Source organism: Mirounga angustirostris, unplaced genomic scaffold (genome assembly GCF_029215605.1).
Source record: "Mirounga angustirostris isolate CCGP_5_RB_7025 unplaced genomic scaffold, mMirAng1.0.hap1 SCAF_2, whole genome shotgun sequence".
Lineage (NCBI taxonomy): Eukaryota > Metazoa > Chordata > Mammalia > Carnivora > Phocidae > Mirounga > Mirounga angustirostris.
In genome coordinates this window covers 43,672,017-43,688,675 of record NW_026991710.1, presented here as the reverse complement: position 1 = coordinate 43,688,675, position 16,659 = coordinate 43,672,017, and the positions used below count along the sequence as shown (strand labels likewise).

Genomic DNA, 16,659 nt, shown 5'->3' with positions numbered 1-16,659 from the left:
AGATTCTGCCTATAGTTTGCCTTTGGACTTGAGCTGAAACATCGAATCTTTCCTGTGTCTCCAGCCTATTGGCCTACTCTACAGATTTTGGACTTGCCAGCTTCCATAGTCACATGAGTCAATTCCTTAAAATTGTCTTCTGTGTGACTATAGACAGACACATCCTATTGGTTTTGTTTCTCTGGAGAACCGTAACTAATGTATCTGTGAACGTCATGTGCAAAGAAGAGTGGAGCAGAAAGATAAAAATGAATCTGGGTCTCTGGTATCTGTGGAACTTCCAGCTCTAAACTGTTTACTTCTGGACTTCTTTTATGTTGGAGACGAGTAAATCTATACATGTTTGTGGGATTTTCACTGGATTTTAAAAACAGATAGCCCAAAATAACACTATGAGAGAAAAGTGATGTTTTACAAATCGCCTGAATCATGGTCAACTTTTCTTTTCACTCATACAATATCCACGCAGGGCAAAAGTCCAAGTTGCTTCCATTTTCTTGGCTTGTTTAATAGTCTCTACTTATTTTAAAATATGTGAAAAGACAAGGAACATGGATTCTCTATTATGGCTTATTAATAATAAATGGCCATGAATCAGGCCACCTAAATCTTCAGGCCACCTAAATCTTTATCTGATCCTATCACATGAAGAAAAATTTCTTCTGATTGATATTAAACAAGGAAAGATTGGCTAAAATTATTTGCTTCATTCAGAAGCCAAATTAAGGCTAGAAATTAAACTGTTGTACACTAGACTGTCTCATCTCTGTAGAATCAAAGTCATGACTGAATATAAATTTTCATCTTCCATTTACCTTGTTCTCCTACTGTGGCTGAGTTCTTAATTGTACCATTTGTGACAGTGATTCATTTCTTGCTTTTAAGGAAATATTTGCTTTTCCTTTAAGTATAATTTTTCATGAAGTCTGTTGGAAGGAATTTACAGATGCTCTTGTGATAGTTTTTGTCTGGATTCTGAAAGAAAATTCCACCACATGAATTGTGGTGTATGAGTGCTGCACCACCGACCTAAGAGAAATCAAGTTAAACTTTAGTAAGGTCTCAAGTAAAGGAGATGCTTTGTGACTAATGATTAATGCAGTACTTAAGCTAAGCTTTATTAGATGCATATCTATAAATGGTATGGCTGGGGAAGAGTTGTTGATATTTTTTTTTACAGACTAATCATAATAATTTTTTTCTTATGTTAACTATAAAATTTTAAAAACTACTTTTTGATAGCAACACATTTTCTGAGCCCGGGGACCTATTTTACTTTTGTCTGCCATAATCTTGAGAATTAACTGGGATGTTCAAATTGCAAAACTACAATGGTCAAAAAGCGTGAAGGCTAAGAATAGAAAGGACTTTGAAAATCAAATACCAATTTGAAATTGGGCTTCTCTACTTTCTCTCCATTTAAATCTATTTACCTAAAATATTTGTTTTCTCTTCTTTTGTCTGTGATGACTCTTTCAGGCCTTGTAGGCTCACAGGCCATATAGAACAGGTTGAGTGAGATTTTTCCACTTCCACTGGCTCCACAGTGTATTTCCTCACGTTTTTGTGCACCCTACTTTACTATAACTTTCAACTCTTTTCATGTTACAATTAACCAACTGGTATGCAATCCCCTTCAAAAATTTTTCTCTTACTTTGTCTTGTTTTATCCTGAAAAAAAGGGGGGTTTCGATAGTTTGAAAATAAAACTGGATGTAGAAACTATATATTATAGTTAGCAGATTACATTTAATCTATTATGTTAACTTCATCTGTGTTTCCCTTCAACATGGTATCTTTTATTTATTTTATTAAAAAAATTTTAACTAAACTTTTTAGTTTGAGATAACTATGGATTCACATGCAGTTGTAAGAAATAATACAGAGAAATGCTGTATATTTCTTACACAGTTTTCCCCAATGGTAACATCTTGCAAAACTATAGTGCAGTACCGTAATCAAGATATTGACATTGATGGAGTCAAGACACAAGACACAGAAAATTCCTATCATGGTAAGAATCCCTCATGTTAGCCTTTTATAGCCACACTGCTTCCCTCCTCCCCCCGTTCCCTGTGTACCCCCTGGCAATCACTAATCATTCTACATTTCCACATAATTTTGTGACTTCCGGAATGTTATGTAAATGGAAACACATAGTAGTAATGATTTGTGTTTGGTTTTTTTCACTCAGCGTAATTCTCTGGAGTTGAGCATCATTTCATGTTCTTAATTTGCCATTTGTACATCTTCTTCAGTGAAATATCTCTCCAAGTGTTTTACCTATTTTCTAATTTCTAATTTACCCATTTTTTTTTCTCTTGAGTTTTGAGAGTTCTTTATATAGTTAAGATACCAGTCTTTTTTTTTTTTTTTTAATTTGTGGCTTGCAAACAGTTTTTTCTAGTCAGTAGCTTGTCTTTCCATCCTTTTAACAGGGTCTTTCACAAAGCAGAAGTTTTAAATTTTAATGAACTCTGATTTATCAATTTTTCTTTTTATGGGTTGTGTTTTTGGCATTAAGTCTACAAACCTTTTGTAGTCCTAGATTCCACAGATTTCCCTTTTATTTCCCTAAGTTATATGTTTTACATTAAATTTGTGATTCATTTTAAGTTAATTTTTATATAAGGTATGAGACTTAGGTCAAGGTTTTTTTCTTTTTTTTTTTCTTCTTTTTTTGCTTATGACTGTTCAATTTCTGCAGCATCATTTCTTTTTTTTCCTTTTTTTTTTTTTAAGATTTTATTTATTTATTTGAGAGAGAGAGAGAGAGAGAAACAGCATGAGAGGGGATAGGGTCAGAGGGAGAAGCAGGCTCCCCGCTGAGCCGGGAGCCCGATGTGGGACTCAATCCCAGGACTCCGGGATCATGACCTGAGCCGAAGGCAGTCGCTTAACCAACTGAGCCACCCAGGCGCCCTGCAGCATCATTTCTTGAAAAGGCTTTCCTCCATTGAATTTTTTTCCATCTTTATCAAAAACCAATTGGGCATATTTGTGTGACTCTATTTGTGGGGACTTTGTTCTGTTTCATTGATCTGTATGTCTATCCCTCCACCAATACTTCACAGTCTTTATTACTGTAGCTATAACACTTTCTGAAATTAAGGAGACTTAACCTTCCATTTTATTTTTCTTTTCCAAAATTGTTTTAGCTATTCTAGTTCCTTGGCCTTTCCATATAAATTTAAAAATAATCTTGTACCTACAAGACAATCTTGCTGGGGGTTTGCTAGGAATTTTAGTAAGCCAGTAAATCAATATGGGGAAAACTGATTTCTTGACTATATTGGGTCTTTCAATCCATGGGCATGGTATCCCTTTCTATTCATTTATATCTTCTTTGATTTCTTTCATCATTGTTCTGTGGTTTTCATCATATAAGTTCTGTACATGTTCTGTTAGATTTATACCTAAGCATTTCATTTTATTTGAGTGATTGTAAATGGAATGGAAATTTTTAATTTAAATGTTCATGTGTTCATTGCTAGTATATAGAAATATGATTAAGTTTAGTTTGCTTAATTGTATTCTGTGACCTTGCTGAACTCAACTATTAGGTCTGGATTTTTTTTTTTTTTTTGTAGACTCCTTGGGATTTTTCTCTGTTGATAATTATGACATTTGAAAATGAGGACAGTTTTGGGGCGCCTGGGTGGCTCAGTTGGTTAAGCGACTGCCTTCAGCTCAGGTCATGATCCTGGAGTCCCTGAATCGAGTCCCGCATCGGGCTCCCTGCTCGGCAGGGAGCCTGCTTCTCCCTCTGACCCTTCCCCCCTCATGTACTCACTCTCTCTCATTCTCTCTCTCTCAAATAAATAAATAAAATCTTTAAAAAAAAAAAAAAGAAAATGAGGACAGTTTTATTTTCTCCTTTATGACCTATATGCCTTCTATTTCCTTTTCTTGGGTTATTGCCCTGGGTAGAACTTCCCAAACTATGTTGAATAACAGTGGTAAGAGTAGACATCCCACTTTATTCCTGATCTTAGAGGGAAAACACTTTCTTCACTGTTAAGTAAAATGTTAGTTGCAAGTTTTTGGTAGACACTCTTTATCAAGCTGAGGAAGTTCCTTTCTGTTACTATTTTTCTGGGAGTGGTTAACATGCGTGTGTTGAATTTGTCAATGCCTTTTCTGCATTGATTGATATATTATTATATGGCTATTCATAATATCTCTTTCATATTGTGTGAATTGTGGTAGTTTGTGTTTTTTGAGGAGTTGGTCTATTTTGTCTCAATTGTTAAACATGTGTGCAGTATTTCCCTAGTCTCCTTTTGATGTCTGCAGGGTCTATAGAGATATCCCTTTATTTTTTCTGATCCTTACATTGGCAATTGGTGTCTTCTCTCTTTTTCCTTTCAATTTTGCTAGAGGTTTGTCAGTTTTATTGATCTTTTCAAGGCACCAGCTCTTTGTTATGTTAATTTTCTGTTTTTAATATTTTCATTTTCATCGATTTTTACTCTATCTTTATTATTCCTTCCTTCTTTTTGATCTGCCTTCTTCTCTCCACCTTTCAGAGCCTTTTTTTTTTTTTTAAAGATTTTATTTATTTATTTGAGACAGAGAGAATGAGAGAGAGAGAACACATGAGAGGGGGGAGGGTCAGAGGGAGAAGCAGACCCCCCCGCTGGGCAGGGAGCCCGATGTGGGACTCGATCCAGGGACTCCAGGATCATGACCTGAGCCGAAAGCAGTCGCTTAACCAACTGAGCCACCCAGGAGCCCCACCTTTCAGAGTCTTTTAATGTTTGTTTTACATATCATGGGTTTTTTGTTCTTGTCACAATGTTCAGCAAGTAATTATTGAAAGTGGACAAGCAATAGTACTTAGGGTAGGGGTGCTTAATTTAGTGAATATTTACAGTAGATCTAGAACCCCCCCGCACTTCTGTTAGATGGCCACTGTCACCAGGACTGCCTCTGATTAGCTGATTTCTTGGTGGGGAGAGAAAAGAGCAGTAGGCTCAGAAAACTTGTCAACTTCCCTTCTCCCTTTTTATTCTTCTCTCTTCTTTTGCTTCAAAACGATCTCAAATCTGGAAAGAGGAAAAGTAGCACCCTTTCATCATAGAGATAACAAAAATCAATCTTTACCTTTATTTACCATATATATATGCATCAACAAACAGTTCAATTGTACTCATTTAAGGTTTTACACTAATGATGGGTCAGTTTGGTGCCGCAATGGTTCTTATTTTTCTGTTACCCTTTATCATTCTGACGTGAAAATCATGTTGAAGGGGAAATTGTTTGAGCATATAATGAGTATAACTTGCATCCTAGGGGCCTTGAAATGCAGTTTACTAAACCAAATACAAAAGACAACAGTCTAAACATAGATTTCTCCATAGTCAAGCTCTTCCTGAGAAGGTTTAAAAAAAAAAACAAAAACAAAAAACTAGGGAATTGTCACACTTCCCATTGTTATTCACACGCTTGTTTGGGATCTGACTGGTAGCGGCCAGAGGCTTGACATTTTAGCAGGGGCGAGAAGCAGGGCAGGAGGTGGAAGTCTCTGGATCGGAATAGCACCTTCAAATTCACTGTCCTCTTTGGGCTTTCTTGAAAATATAACGGTTGTAGAATTTGGAGAGATGATTCCGGTAGAAAAACAAATTCAATTAGCTAAGAACATGTAGGAACAATTACAGAATACAGAATTAAAATACTACCAAACCTATAAGTTGCTTTAAACTCTGTTTTTAAGTGGCTTGACATTCAAGTTAACAAATGTTTATCAAGAAACAACCATGTAGTAGGCACTACACCAAGAGCTGTTGGGGATACAAAGATGAACAAGTCCCAGTCCCCGAATTAAAGGAATAAACAATCTAGAGGGAAAATAAAAATGCATACAAAGAATTCCTGTACAATGTGCTTGAAATTTGGCTTTATGAAGGAGTTGTCACTTGAACTCAATCTTGAAGGATGATTTAGTGACTGCAGATAGCAGAAATGGACTCTTGGCTAACTGAAGGCAGGGAGAAAAAGGAAAATGGGGGAATCTATTGGGTATTGTGGGAATCACTTCTGAATTGAAATAAAAGGGAATAGGCAGGGACACCTGGGTAGCTCATTCGTTAAGTGTCTGCCTTCGGTTCAGGTCATGACCCCAGGGTCCTGGGATCAAGCCCCACATCGGGCTCCCTGCTTGGCAGGAAGCCTGCTTCTCCCTCTCCCACTCCCCTGGCTTTTGTTCCTGCTCTTGCTCTCTCTCTCTCTGTCAAATAAATAAATAAAATTAAAAAAAGGGAATAGACATTGTGAATTGATGTATCAGGATTGGTTTCAGATTTTTTTTTTCAGAGTATGGTCTATAAGGATGGGTCAACTCCAATACTGTTGGGTCAGGTCACCTCTCTCAAGGTACAAATTTCAAGGTGAGAAGGCCTGACTTGGATCATGTGCCCACCTGTTGGCCAGTACAATGCCAGGGGAGTCATTCTTGAAAGGAAGATCAGGGGCTCTAATCAAAGGTCAATGGCTCGGAATGTTGGGCACCATGAACCACAGACAGGTGGAGGGAATGACTGAATAGAGACACAGAGGTGGGGAAATAAGGAAACTGTCTGAGCATAGCAAATAATCTAGTGTAGCTAGGGCATAAGGTGAAGGAGGGGACTGAGTTGGGAGAGATGAGGAAGAAGAGGCATATTGAAAGTGGGCAATGTGAGGCCTTCACCACCATGTTTAGAATTGGTGATAGAGTCAATGGCTGGGAGTGAGAGCAGATATGGTAAGATTTATGCTTTAAGAACAGTTTTCTGGAAACAGACTTAGGTTGTAAAAAGGAAAGGCGGGGGGCAGGGAGGTCAAAGAGGAGATTGCTTAGGTGAAAAGGGGAAAAGAAGGTTTATATGATATATGCTTTACTTATCATTAAACAATAACAGTGAACACTTGGACATGTTTTATTTTTACCCCATAAAGAGGACAGGGCATAAATTATTTACCCCTTTAAACAGATACAATACGAGAAGCTCGAGAATTTAAGGACCTGCTCTAGACCCCCTGATGGGTATGGAGGACTCAGGGCACCCCCCGCCCCCAGGTCATCTGCTGGGGGCTCTCTCTAGCATGTGAGACATGGCAGCCAGAGCCAGCCAACTTAGCTTCCCTGCACCACAGGCTGTGACCCATTTTTTCACCACCAGGATGGTGTTCTTTTGAGGTTGTGCCCTTGAGTAAATAGCTTCAGTAAACCTAAGTCTTGGCTTGTGCCTGACATGTTTATGTGGCCTGAATGGGGTTTTTCTTTCTCCCCCTTGAGAGAAGATTTTGCAAAAGGAGTTACTGAGCCTGTGCCCAGCAGCTAAGCGCAAAGATGAAGAAAGCATAGGAGGAAACACAACAGTGGAGTGGCTAAGAACTAGGTTGGGGAGCGCCAGCTTAGCTAGGTTAAAATCCTTGCTCTGCCTCTTCCCAAGTCGGGTTTCCTTGGCCATGATTCTCACCTCCCTCTGGCTCAGCTTCTTTATCTGTAAAATGGAGATAGTGAGACATCTGCTCTGTAGAGTTGTTGTGAGGGTTAGATGAGATGATGCTTGCAGAGACCCTGGGCGAGTACCTGGCACCCAGGAAGTGCTTAATAATGCCGCCACTGTTGTACTGATGTTATGATCTAAATGAAAACATGGCGGGAGCAATGTTCTGGACTTGGGACATTTGAGCTTCGGTGCCATCTAGTGGCCAGGACGTTTCAGAATGTGCTGTCCGCCCAGGTGTTACCCCCACAGGTGATAAAAGGGCCCGTTATTTTGTAGCTGAATGAATTTCCACGGACTTCAACGGTGAGTCTTCCATGCAGGCCAGGGCCAGGAATGTTGCGTGACCTCATTCCTGGCTTGAGTTGCATGGAGAGCATAACTTTGTCTCTATAGACAGAAAGGGAAACCAGACTATGGAGCTTCTAGTGCCTTCTCTTTCCTGAGCTGGCCACACAAGGGAACAACTCCTCTTGTTTGTAGTAGGTGTGGCAGCTTCCCAGAGCAATGCAGACTATAGACTGACTTGCTATTGTAATGGGTAGGAACGTGATGATGGTGGTCATGTGGTTTGTGACTCAACCCGCAGGATAACCTTGGAAAGTTACTTAACCTCTTTGAGCCTCTGGGGCCATGGAGGGTCATGGTAACTACTTCATAGGGTTCTCATGAGAATGCGCATATGTGCCTAGAATAGGACCTGATGCACAGAAGGTGCTCGGTAAACATTAGCCATGCTTTCCCCCCCCACTTTTGCAGTAGATGCTTGTGTTAAAGGAGGGCCATTCACTCATTCATTCATTTAATCATTCAGCCATTCCACTGATATCTATTGAGAACATACTCTGTTCCAGGAACTGAGCTGAAGCCAGGTGTAAAGCAGACACAACTGCTCATGGTCAGTGTGATGGGCATGAAACAAGTCATTCCCAGGGGAGCTGTGCATCATTGAGCTCGAGTTGTAGACTAAACAAGGGACCTTCTATGGAGCATCATTCATATCCTAGATGTCCTGGCTTTGTACAAATTTACATGATACTTTTAAAGCACAGGGGAGTTAAGTTTCTTGTTCTTAAAAAAAGTCAGTATATTACAGTGACTTTTAGAAGATGAAAGTAAAGTGCCTTGAAGGGGTGTCCTTTTTGAATTTGTCTAAAAGCACCATGTGGGCTGGTGGTGGACCTAGTGATTGTATTTGAGTGCGTGTATTTGGATTCCCTGGGTGTTACAAGTCTGGTGGCGCAGGGCAGGGCTTTCAGTCTGTGGATGGGCTAAAGAGCATCCTATGTATTTTTCACCAGTATAATCAATCTATTCCTCTTCCTCTTTTAGTTTTTCTCCGTAGTGACTGTATGTTCCTGAATGCTTTCTTGTTTCAGTTCATGGGAATTCAGCGAGCTCCTGATGTCCCGCTTCTTTCGAAGACCACCCTTCAACCTGCATCGGAGATGGAATACTTCCCCTAAACTAAGTCCTAAAACAGTGATTTTCATGAATGGCTCAGTGAGGGGTGTTGGGGAGAGGAGAAAGTGGCTTATGTATGCTTGGGGAAAGAATATTGAATCTGATACTATATGAAATAATGTAATAAGGCAATATACTACTATATACATGAAACATTCTGTATTATACTGAACAATTGAAAATATGGACTCCTTTCATATTATAATCAACAAAAGTGAAGCACAACAAATTCTTCCTGACTGGAGAGCCTACATAAAAAGACAGATTCTTTAGGGATTCCCAGGGATATTCCCACACAGGGAACATACTGTGCTCTAATTGAGACAGCAGAGTAAGACTTTTCCACTTAGCAAAATGGGACATAGCCTAAAACAAAATTGACCGAGAAACCTAAAGGCTGAAAGATGTCTGTTTATCTGTTTCAAATACCCTAAATGGACACCGCCTGGGAACTCCCAAATAATAGCAACAATGATGATTGCAATGACGTTGACTTTGTGCCGGGTTCTGTGCCTGAAACATACCACGTGGTACCTCCTTTACTCTTCACTGTATTAAGGATGTCACGAAGAGAAGTTTTGGGGGTGCGGCTGCTGCGGTTGCTGCTTCAGCAAAGCTCGGTGACTTTCTTGGGGTTGGATGACTTTTCTTCCTGGGCCCTACATTCTTGCTTTGGAGCTGTTTCTTCCCGAACAGCAAGCACCTTCCTGATCCCGCTTGGTAGCCTGATTCATAAATTAGTTTCCTTCCATTTAGATGTGTTCTGCAGCCCCTGGAGGATAATCAAAAAGTTAATTTTATAATAATATTCACGTAGGGCTTCAGGGTCAGGGTCTTTTACCAAAATCCTGTCTTTTGTATTTCCTTTTCAGCCTCTGTTGTGGAGAGGCTCTGCAAAAGAGATTTCTGTTTACATACTGCTGGTAGGAAGAGAACAGAATCTTTGCTACATAGCTGTTTTTTGACTTTAAAAGAATCTGGCTTAAAAATGTGTCTTTGGTTAATAGCTTAAATTGGTTAAAATAGGATTGGTTTATTGCTACTGAGCAAGTTTTGCCTAAAAGTTACTATTATTGAATACATTTCCAGGAGATCCTAGACTGAAATGGCTTAAACTTAAAAAAATACGTATCTTTTCAGGCAGTTACATTGGGGGAAGAAATATCTCTGTGATGAGAATAAAACTGTTTAAATCTTAGCCCTTAGTTTGTGTTCCCAGAAGCATAGAAACTGTCTAAAATCTCACTCCTTTTATGGTCTAAATGGGCACCTTTCCTGCATCATATGCTAGGGTGTATCTATCCCTCTTGAACTACAACTCTTGTTTGTTGCTTCTGTGATCTATCTTTGTTCTGTGAAGCCTGGCATTTTAAAGGATTGTATTTGGATCTATTTTTTGGTGGTGGTGGTGGTGGTGGTGGTGGAGAGTTAATGTCCCCACTTTCCCTGATGGCTTACACAGGAAGCTTAAGGCGTAATCAGACTATAAAATCCTGACCAGAGAGGCGATCGTAATTTCAGCTACAGACTAAGCAGATAACAGACGACCGGTTATTCACTAGGCAGAAAGATAAGGGAATGAGTTTGATTCCTCATTAAAAGCTTCATGGTTTAAGTCTTTAAAAAAAAAAATGTGCTGGGTCTTTGCTTATTAAGTTACATAAACAGACTGAAGTGCCACGGGGGAGAATGGAAACTCTTGGTGTGACCTATAATTAGAAAATTTCCACACAGAGAATAAAAACAGAGTGTGTGTGCCACTTCCTGACCCCACTCACCCACAGAGGCTAAGCCATTGGTGAGACGCAGATAAGAAAACACCAAGGAAAAGAAACCCGAGCCAGGCGGCCTGTTTGCTCGGACGGGATCCAGCCTGAGAGCGATGGATGGATGGAACGTGCCCTTGTAGTTTAAATCACCTCCGAGGCACCGGTGAGAAGGAAAGGCATCACTTTCCCAAATGGCAGTTACCCAGATAACATGAGAGTGTTCCATGCTGGCTAATGAAATAGACAGGGATCGCCTACTGATTCACGTAGAATGAAAGGTCCCGGGTTGGTATACGGGCTCTCGCCCACCACTTCTGGCATTTTCGGCGAGCTGCTCCCCGCCCCGCACCTCCCCAGTCTGTCTGTAGGATTAGGGTCACGAAGCCTGCCGTCCTCCCTCCTCGTAAGGTTCTTGTGAGGATTCAGTGTGAGGATGTACACCAGAGCACTTAGAAAGCTGCAGAGACCCTCTCAAATGCTGGTTGTTGTTGTGTTAACTGCGTCTCTCTACAGCATGTTATAAAAAATTGTATCTGGAGTCTAAAGTAGACTTTAAAAAAATATAAATTCTGATTTTTCTCACCATTAGACAAGCCCTGGGTAAGGAGTGTCGTCAGTGGTATCGAGTCTGACAGAGGTCACCCCTACCTCTGCTGTGGATCACAGACACTGTGCACTGATCAGGGTCAATCCTGAGCCTTCTCTGCCCCCTGGCCCCAGGCCTCCCGATGCCAGACTCTATGCCAGGGTTTGAGGAGGCTGTGGTGTGAGTCCTGGGTGGAAGGCGGGGGGTCAGAATCTTGCTCTCCCGCTTATTCAGTATGTGACTTTGGGAAAATATATTCACTTTTCTGGGCCTCCATGTCTTCCCACATACGTGTCACTCTCCTATGTATCTTCACATATCCTAAAATGGGATAAGAATACGGACTCTGGTGGTTTGTTGGTAGGTGTCATGAGTCAATAGATGCGTAAACTGTTTGAGGACAGGGAAGGCATCCCAAGCACATAAAACAGTGGCTGGCATGTAGTAGATGCTCAATTAATATTAACTGAATAAAAATATATTTAAAAAATCCTAGCATGGTGACTGATCCATAATAGGCACTGGTTAGAATTTTTATTCCTTTTTCCCAAAAAAGGAATTCCCAAAAGGAAATCCCTTTTTCCTTAAAAAAGATGTTACCAATTAACTGAATAATAAACTTAATAAATCCCTTAGCTCCTCTGGGCTTCATTCTTCATCTATAAAAGAAATTAGAATAGTTTATTTCTTATGTCTGCTCTATCTGACAAAGATTTGCTTTTTTCAAAAACCAAATCTACCCCCAATGGAGACAAGTTTGTCTGCAATGCATGTCCTATAGCTTCGGCACTTGGCTTAAAGTCAGTTGGTATAAAAAAGGGAAAGCCTTACAATTTTAACCGATTTCAACTTTCACACGAAAAGCTCTCGATTTTGCTTTAGACCGTTCTGGTTTTTCCACATCCCATCCAGTTGGTGTATTTTCCACTCTCAAAAGTGTTTGGGTTTAGAAGATAAATTGTGTTGTCGCGAACTGTGAATGATGAGGGAAACTGGCTGCCTGGCCAATGAGCGGCCTCCCAAGCTCTCCAGCAGGAAGGCAGGCCTGGCCTCCTGAGCTTGGTACCGATGGGGCAGCTGTCCTGGCTGTGCTGTTGAGTTCTAGGGACCCAGAGAAGCTCTGGCACATTTGGGGGAACCTAGAACTATGTCATATGAGGAACAACATTAGGAAGGAGGGATGTTCAGCTTAGAGAAAGCTCCCACATGGTAGCTAGCAGGCTGATTGGAAATGTTTTAAAACCATCAAGACTCTTTCAAGTGGCAGCAAAAGGCCAAATGAGGGCCCGTGAGAGGCCCGCCAAGGAGAAACATGTTACATTCATCATGGACCGGCCTGGCAGTGATATCAGTCCTTGTGTCAGGATATGGGACTAAGTCCATGATGCACTATTTGATTTTTAAAAAGCTGGTAGCAGAAGTGTACATAGAGTCTGGTCCCATTTATGTAAAAATGCACGTGTCCATAACTTTGTGTATAAACAGAAAATGTTTGAATAAATAGGATGGGAACACGACCACTGAGAGGAGTTTTCTCTGGAGAGTAGAATTTTGTTGAGCACGGTAGGCAAACTTTAATGTTTCACTTTGCAAACTTTTATAATAGTTCACCTTACAAACTGCTGTGTTGTTTGAATTATTATGGATTTTTAAAGATAGTAAATAAGAAAAAGTTGTAAAGACAGAAAGTAATACATAAGGTGAAGGAGAGAATTAGAACCATCAGAACTCAGAAAAAAAGAAGAAAAAAGAAAAGAAAACCCAGTTGCCTTTGGAAGCAGAGTCCCCCTCCTGTGGAGACATCCAAGGATGGAACAAGTGTCTCCCTGGTGTCAGAGATCCTAATGTCTGAGGGGGTGTTGAGCCTGTGGTCTGTAAGGATCTGACATCCCTGGGATTCTACTACAGTTGGAGATTCTATGAGATAAACTCATGTAATGGTTATACTTGTAGCCATTTTAAACCATAATCCTGGGCTGAAAAGCAAGAGTAGGCTATTACTATTATTCTCTGCTCTAAGATTTCTCTGTTTAATGTTGTTACTCTTTTCAGTCATCACATTGTCATGGGACGTTTCCCAAGTGGCTACTGTGTTGCAGACTTTGTGCTTTACATTCTCAATTTCATTTCTTTTTTTTTTTTTTTTTGAGAGAGAGAGAATGAGAGACAGAGAGCATGAGAGGGAGGAGGGTCAGAGGGAGAAGCAGACTCCCTGCCGAGCAGGGAGCCCGATGCGGGACTCGATCCCGGGACTACAGGATCATGACCTGAGCCGAAGGCAGTCGCCCAACCAACTGAGCCACCCAGGCGCCCTTCATTTCATTTTCTTGATAGTGCATGATAGCATCATTATTATTTCCATTTTATGGATGAGGAAACAGGTGAAGGGTGGTAAAGCCATTTGCTCAGTGTCACAGAGCTAGTGGTGTGGTGACTCTGGATGTCAGTCTTTAACATCCATCTGATGCCGGCCCAATTACAGATAAAAAGGTGACCTTGGCAATTACCTCCTCTCTAAAGATAGTTTCTGATTAGTTTAACCCAACCATTATAACGAAAAAAAAAATTAATTTTTGTCCTCCTTATTGTAACTGGTAGGATGATTTGGAACTCGCTCGTGTGCTTTTTGGGGTTAATTTTCTGAGGAAATGACCTAAGCCCTGGTGGGACCAGGGCATCCATCTGCCTGAGTGGGTGGCGTGGGAAAACATAAGGGAGCAGTTTGGACATTGGAAATCTTACATATAGAATGCAAAGACAAACGTGCAAGTAATAATCCCTCCCTAATGTTGAAAATGAAATTGCATTCTGCCGGAAGACAGTTATTGTTTTGAGGAGGGATTTTCTGAATTCCTTAATTTCCCCTTAAAACACACAGAGGAAAAGACCTTGCTTTTTCAACTAGAGATGAGATAGCTTGATTACTAAGCTTGTTGCTTTGCCATAGAACACTGGGTAGTAAACGAATATCCCACCCATTTCCAGCCCCAAGACTCAATGGAAAGAAGAGAAGTGGGCAGGAGAGGGAAGGAGAGAAGGGAGAGGTGAGAAGCAGGCACCTGGGCCTGTCCCCCTCTGGGCTGGAACTTCTCAGGGAGGATTTCTGTTAAAAGCAGTCAGAGACGTTTCGGGGAGTCTGAGGGCTGGAGCCTTGTCGCAACTTCTTGGGTACAGCCTGGGATAGTTGTAGCCTCTCTGGAGAGGTCGTTGATATATCAGACTCTAGGAAACTGGGTGGCCTGCAGACTTAATCAGACACGGCTGAGGGAGGCTTCTGTTGGAAGAGTTTCCAATTTCCCAAGGGGCTGGGGCCAGAGGGACAGGCAGTTCAGGGAATCCCGTGGGCCCACCCTGCAGAATGGGTCACAGAAAGTGGTCCAGTGAGGAAGCTGGCTGGCTTGCCCCTGACCCCACTCAGGCCTGCTTGTGGACTGGGGGACCATGTGAGGAGACAGAGCCTGGGCCTCGGTAAAAACCCTGAAGTCAGGAAGTTGAATGAGGGATGTTTGTATGGGTACCTAAAAACTGCTCAAGGGCCCCCCAGGGTTGAAGCAGCCTGAGCTCACAAAGACCAGCACTAAGCCAAAGGGCTCCTGTCCACCAAGCTTCACTATTTTCTCACACATCCAGACCCCTCCAGGCCTCACCCAGACGCAGCAGCCAGGGAGGGGCCAGATGGCCCAGAAATCCGAGATGGCGCTTTATTTGGAATGGCACTCTCTGAGAGAACATTCTGCGACGAGGCAGACATTCTAAATGTCCAGTAGGGTAGCCAGGAGCCACCTGTGGTTGTTAAACACTGGCACTGTGGCTAGTACCTTGAGGAATTGAATTTCTTTTCAATTTTAACTTTTTTTGTTGTTGTAAAAAAGAAGTAACAACATTGAGAGAGAATTTAAAATAGAAAACAGTAGCACTCATAATCTTTGCACTATAACATAAAGTTTTTTGTTTATTCTCTCTTAGTCTTTATTCTCTTAGAGATCTATTTTTCCATTCTGAAATCATAGAACACGTACAAGATGAAAATTAGCTTTTAATTTCTTTACCTCTAAGGATAACTAGGAAGAGAGCTAAAATATTTCTGAGTAAAGGGCAGGGAAAGTAAAGATTTGTTTTGTATTTTTTTTTTGAAAATAATTTGAAAGAATCAAAAGGAAAATCAAATAGATGCGTGTGGAATTGAAATTTAAATGTTAATTAATTAACATACCGGACAATGCATATTTAGAGGGACCATTTAATGCACTAGATTGAACCAGGTTAAGGAGATAGGATGAAAAGTTAAGGTTTCCCTTTTAACAAATGGGTATTGTAAAGAAGAATGAGTTAGTTACAGATCCAATAAGGAAACTACCTTTTCTCTGTATATCCGAGATATACACCCCCATATTATTGCTGATGAATATGTGCTCACTGTCCAAAAAGCTGGAAAATACAAGTGAGCAAAAGGAAAGATTGACAAACATCTATAGTCCCACCACTTCCCTTTTTATTTTAATAAATGTCTGCCCAGTCATGTGTGTGGGTGTGTATGTGTGTGCATGTGATTACTTTTAGGAGTGGAGTGATCATGTCCTATTATTTTATAATTTGCTTTTTCCTCTGAATTATATCACAGATAACCCCCTACTGAAGACACTGGGGCTGTCTTCAGTGTTTCCAGGTTATGAACGATGCCTTGCACCATATCCCGGTGGCTAAATCTTTGTGCACAGCCACACCACTCTTCTTGGCTACTACTCTTCACCACCCTGCGTCTCTCTGACTTCTGTGACGTCTCCCTGGAACATTCGGTGTCGCCTTCCCTTCAAGCAACCAATCTACTCTGCCTCTTCTCTCCCCACAAGAAGCCCACCTTGCCCCACAGTGAAGGAATTAGAGGAAGATACATTGACCTCACCTGAGTTGAATATCTGCCAGGATTAAGCCGGAAGGATGGGAGAAGGTAGGTCCTCTCTCCTGGTTGGGAGTGGGGTTCTCTGCTTGTCTCCACATAAGATTTAAGAGGTAAAGAAGCCATACGGTTGTTTCCTGTTTATGGAAATCTCATCTTTCTTCACCTGTCCTTCCTGTTCCTGTCTTCCTGTCCTTGCCTTCATGTGCCCCCCACAATTTCCTGCTCTGTTGATCTGCCATGAGTTTATGGTGGGAATGTTTGAGAAGATTCCCCACCAGGTAGGATCATTGTATATTCCACTCCCTTGGCTATAAACGGGTTACAAAACCCCATTTCTAATTTGACTGATTTCCACAGTTCAGGAATATTCCCCTCGCCTGACTATTCTCTCAGAGCAAATCATTGCTCTACCGTCACTTCTCTGAGACAGATTCTTTAAATTAC

At 41.0% G+C, this 16,659-nt stretch overlaps 1 long non-coding RNA gene across 2 annotated transcripts; it reads right to left on the bottom strand.

Moving 5' to 3' along the window:
- Nucleotides 1–4,873: 4,873 nt before the first annotated feature.
- LOC123847633 (uncharacterized) lies at nt 4,874–16,657 on the bottom strand. Of its 2 annotated transcripts, none has more exons than XR_006791580.2 (3): nt 16,219–16,654; nt 9,485–9,732; nt 4,874–5,048 (listed from the first exon to the last, which is right to left on the bottom strand). It is a non-coding gene; the product is annotated as an uncharacterized LOC123847633 (long non-coding RNA). The 2 variants fall into 2 exon arrangements; XR_010409405.1 differs by lacking the exon at nt 4,874–5,048 and adding an exon at nt 5,070–5,637 and having other exon boundaries at nt 16,219–16,657.
- Between the last annotated feature and the right edge of the window lie 2 nt (nt 16,658–16,659).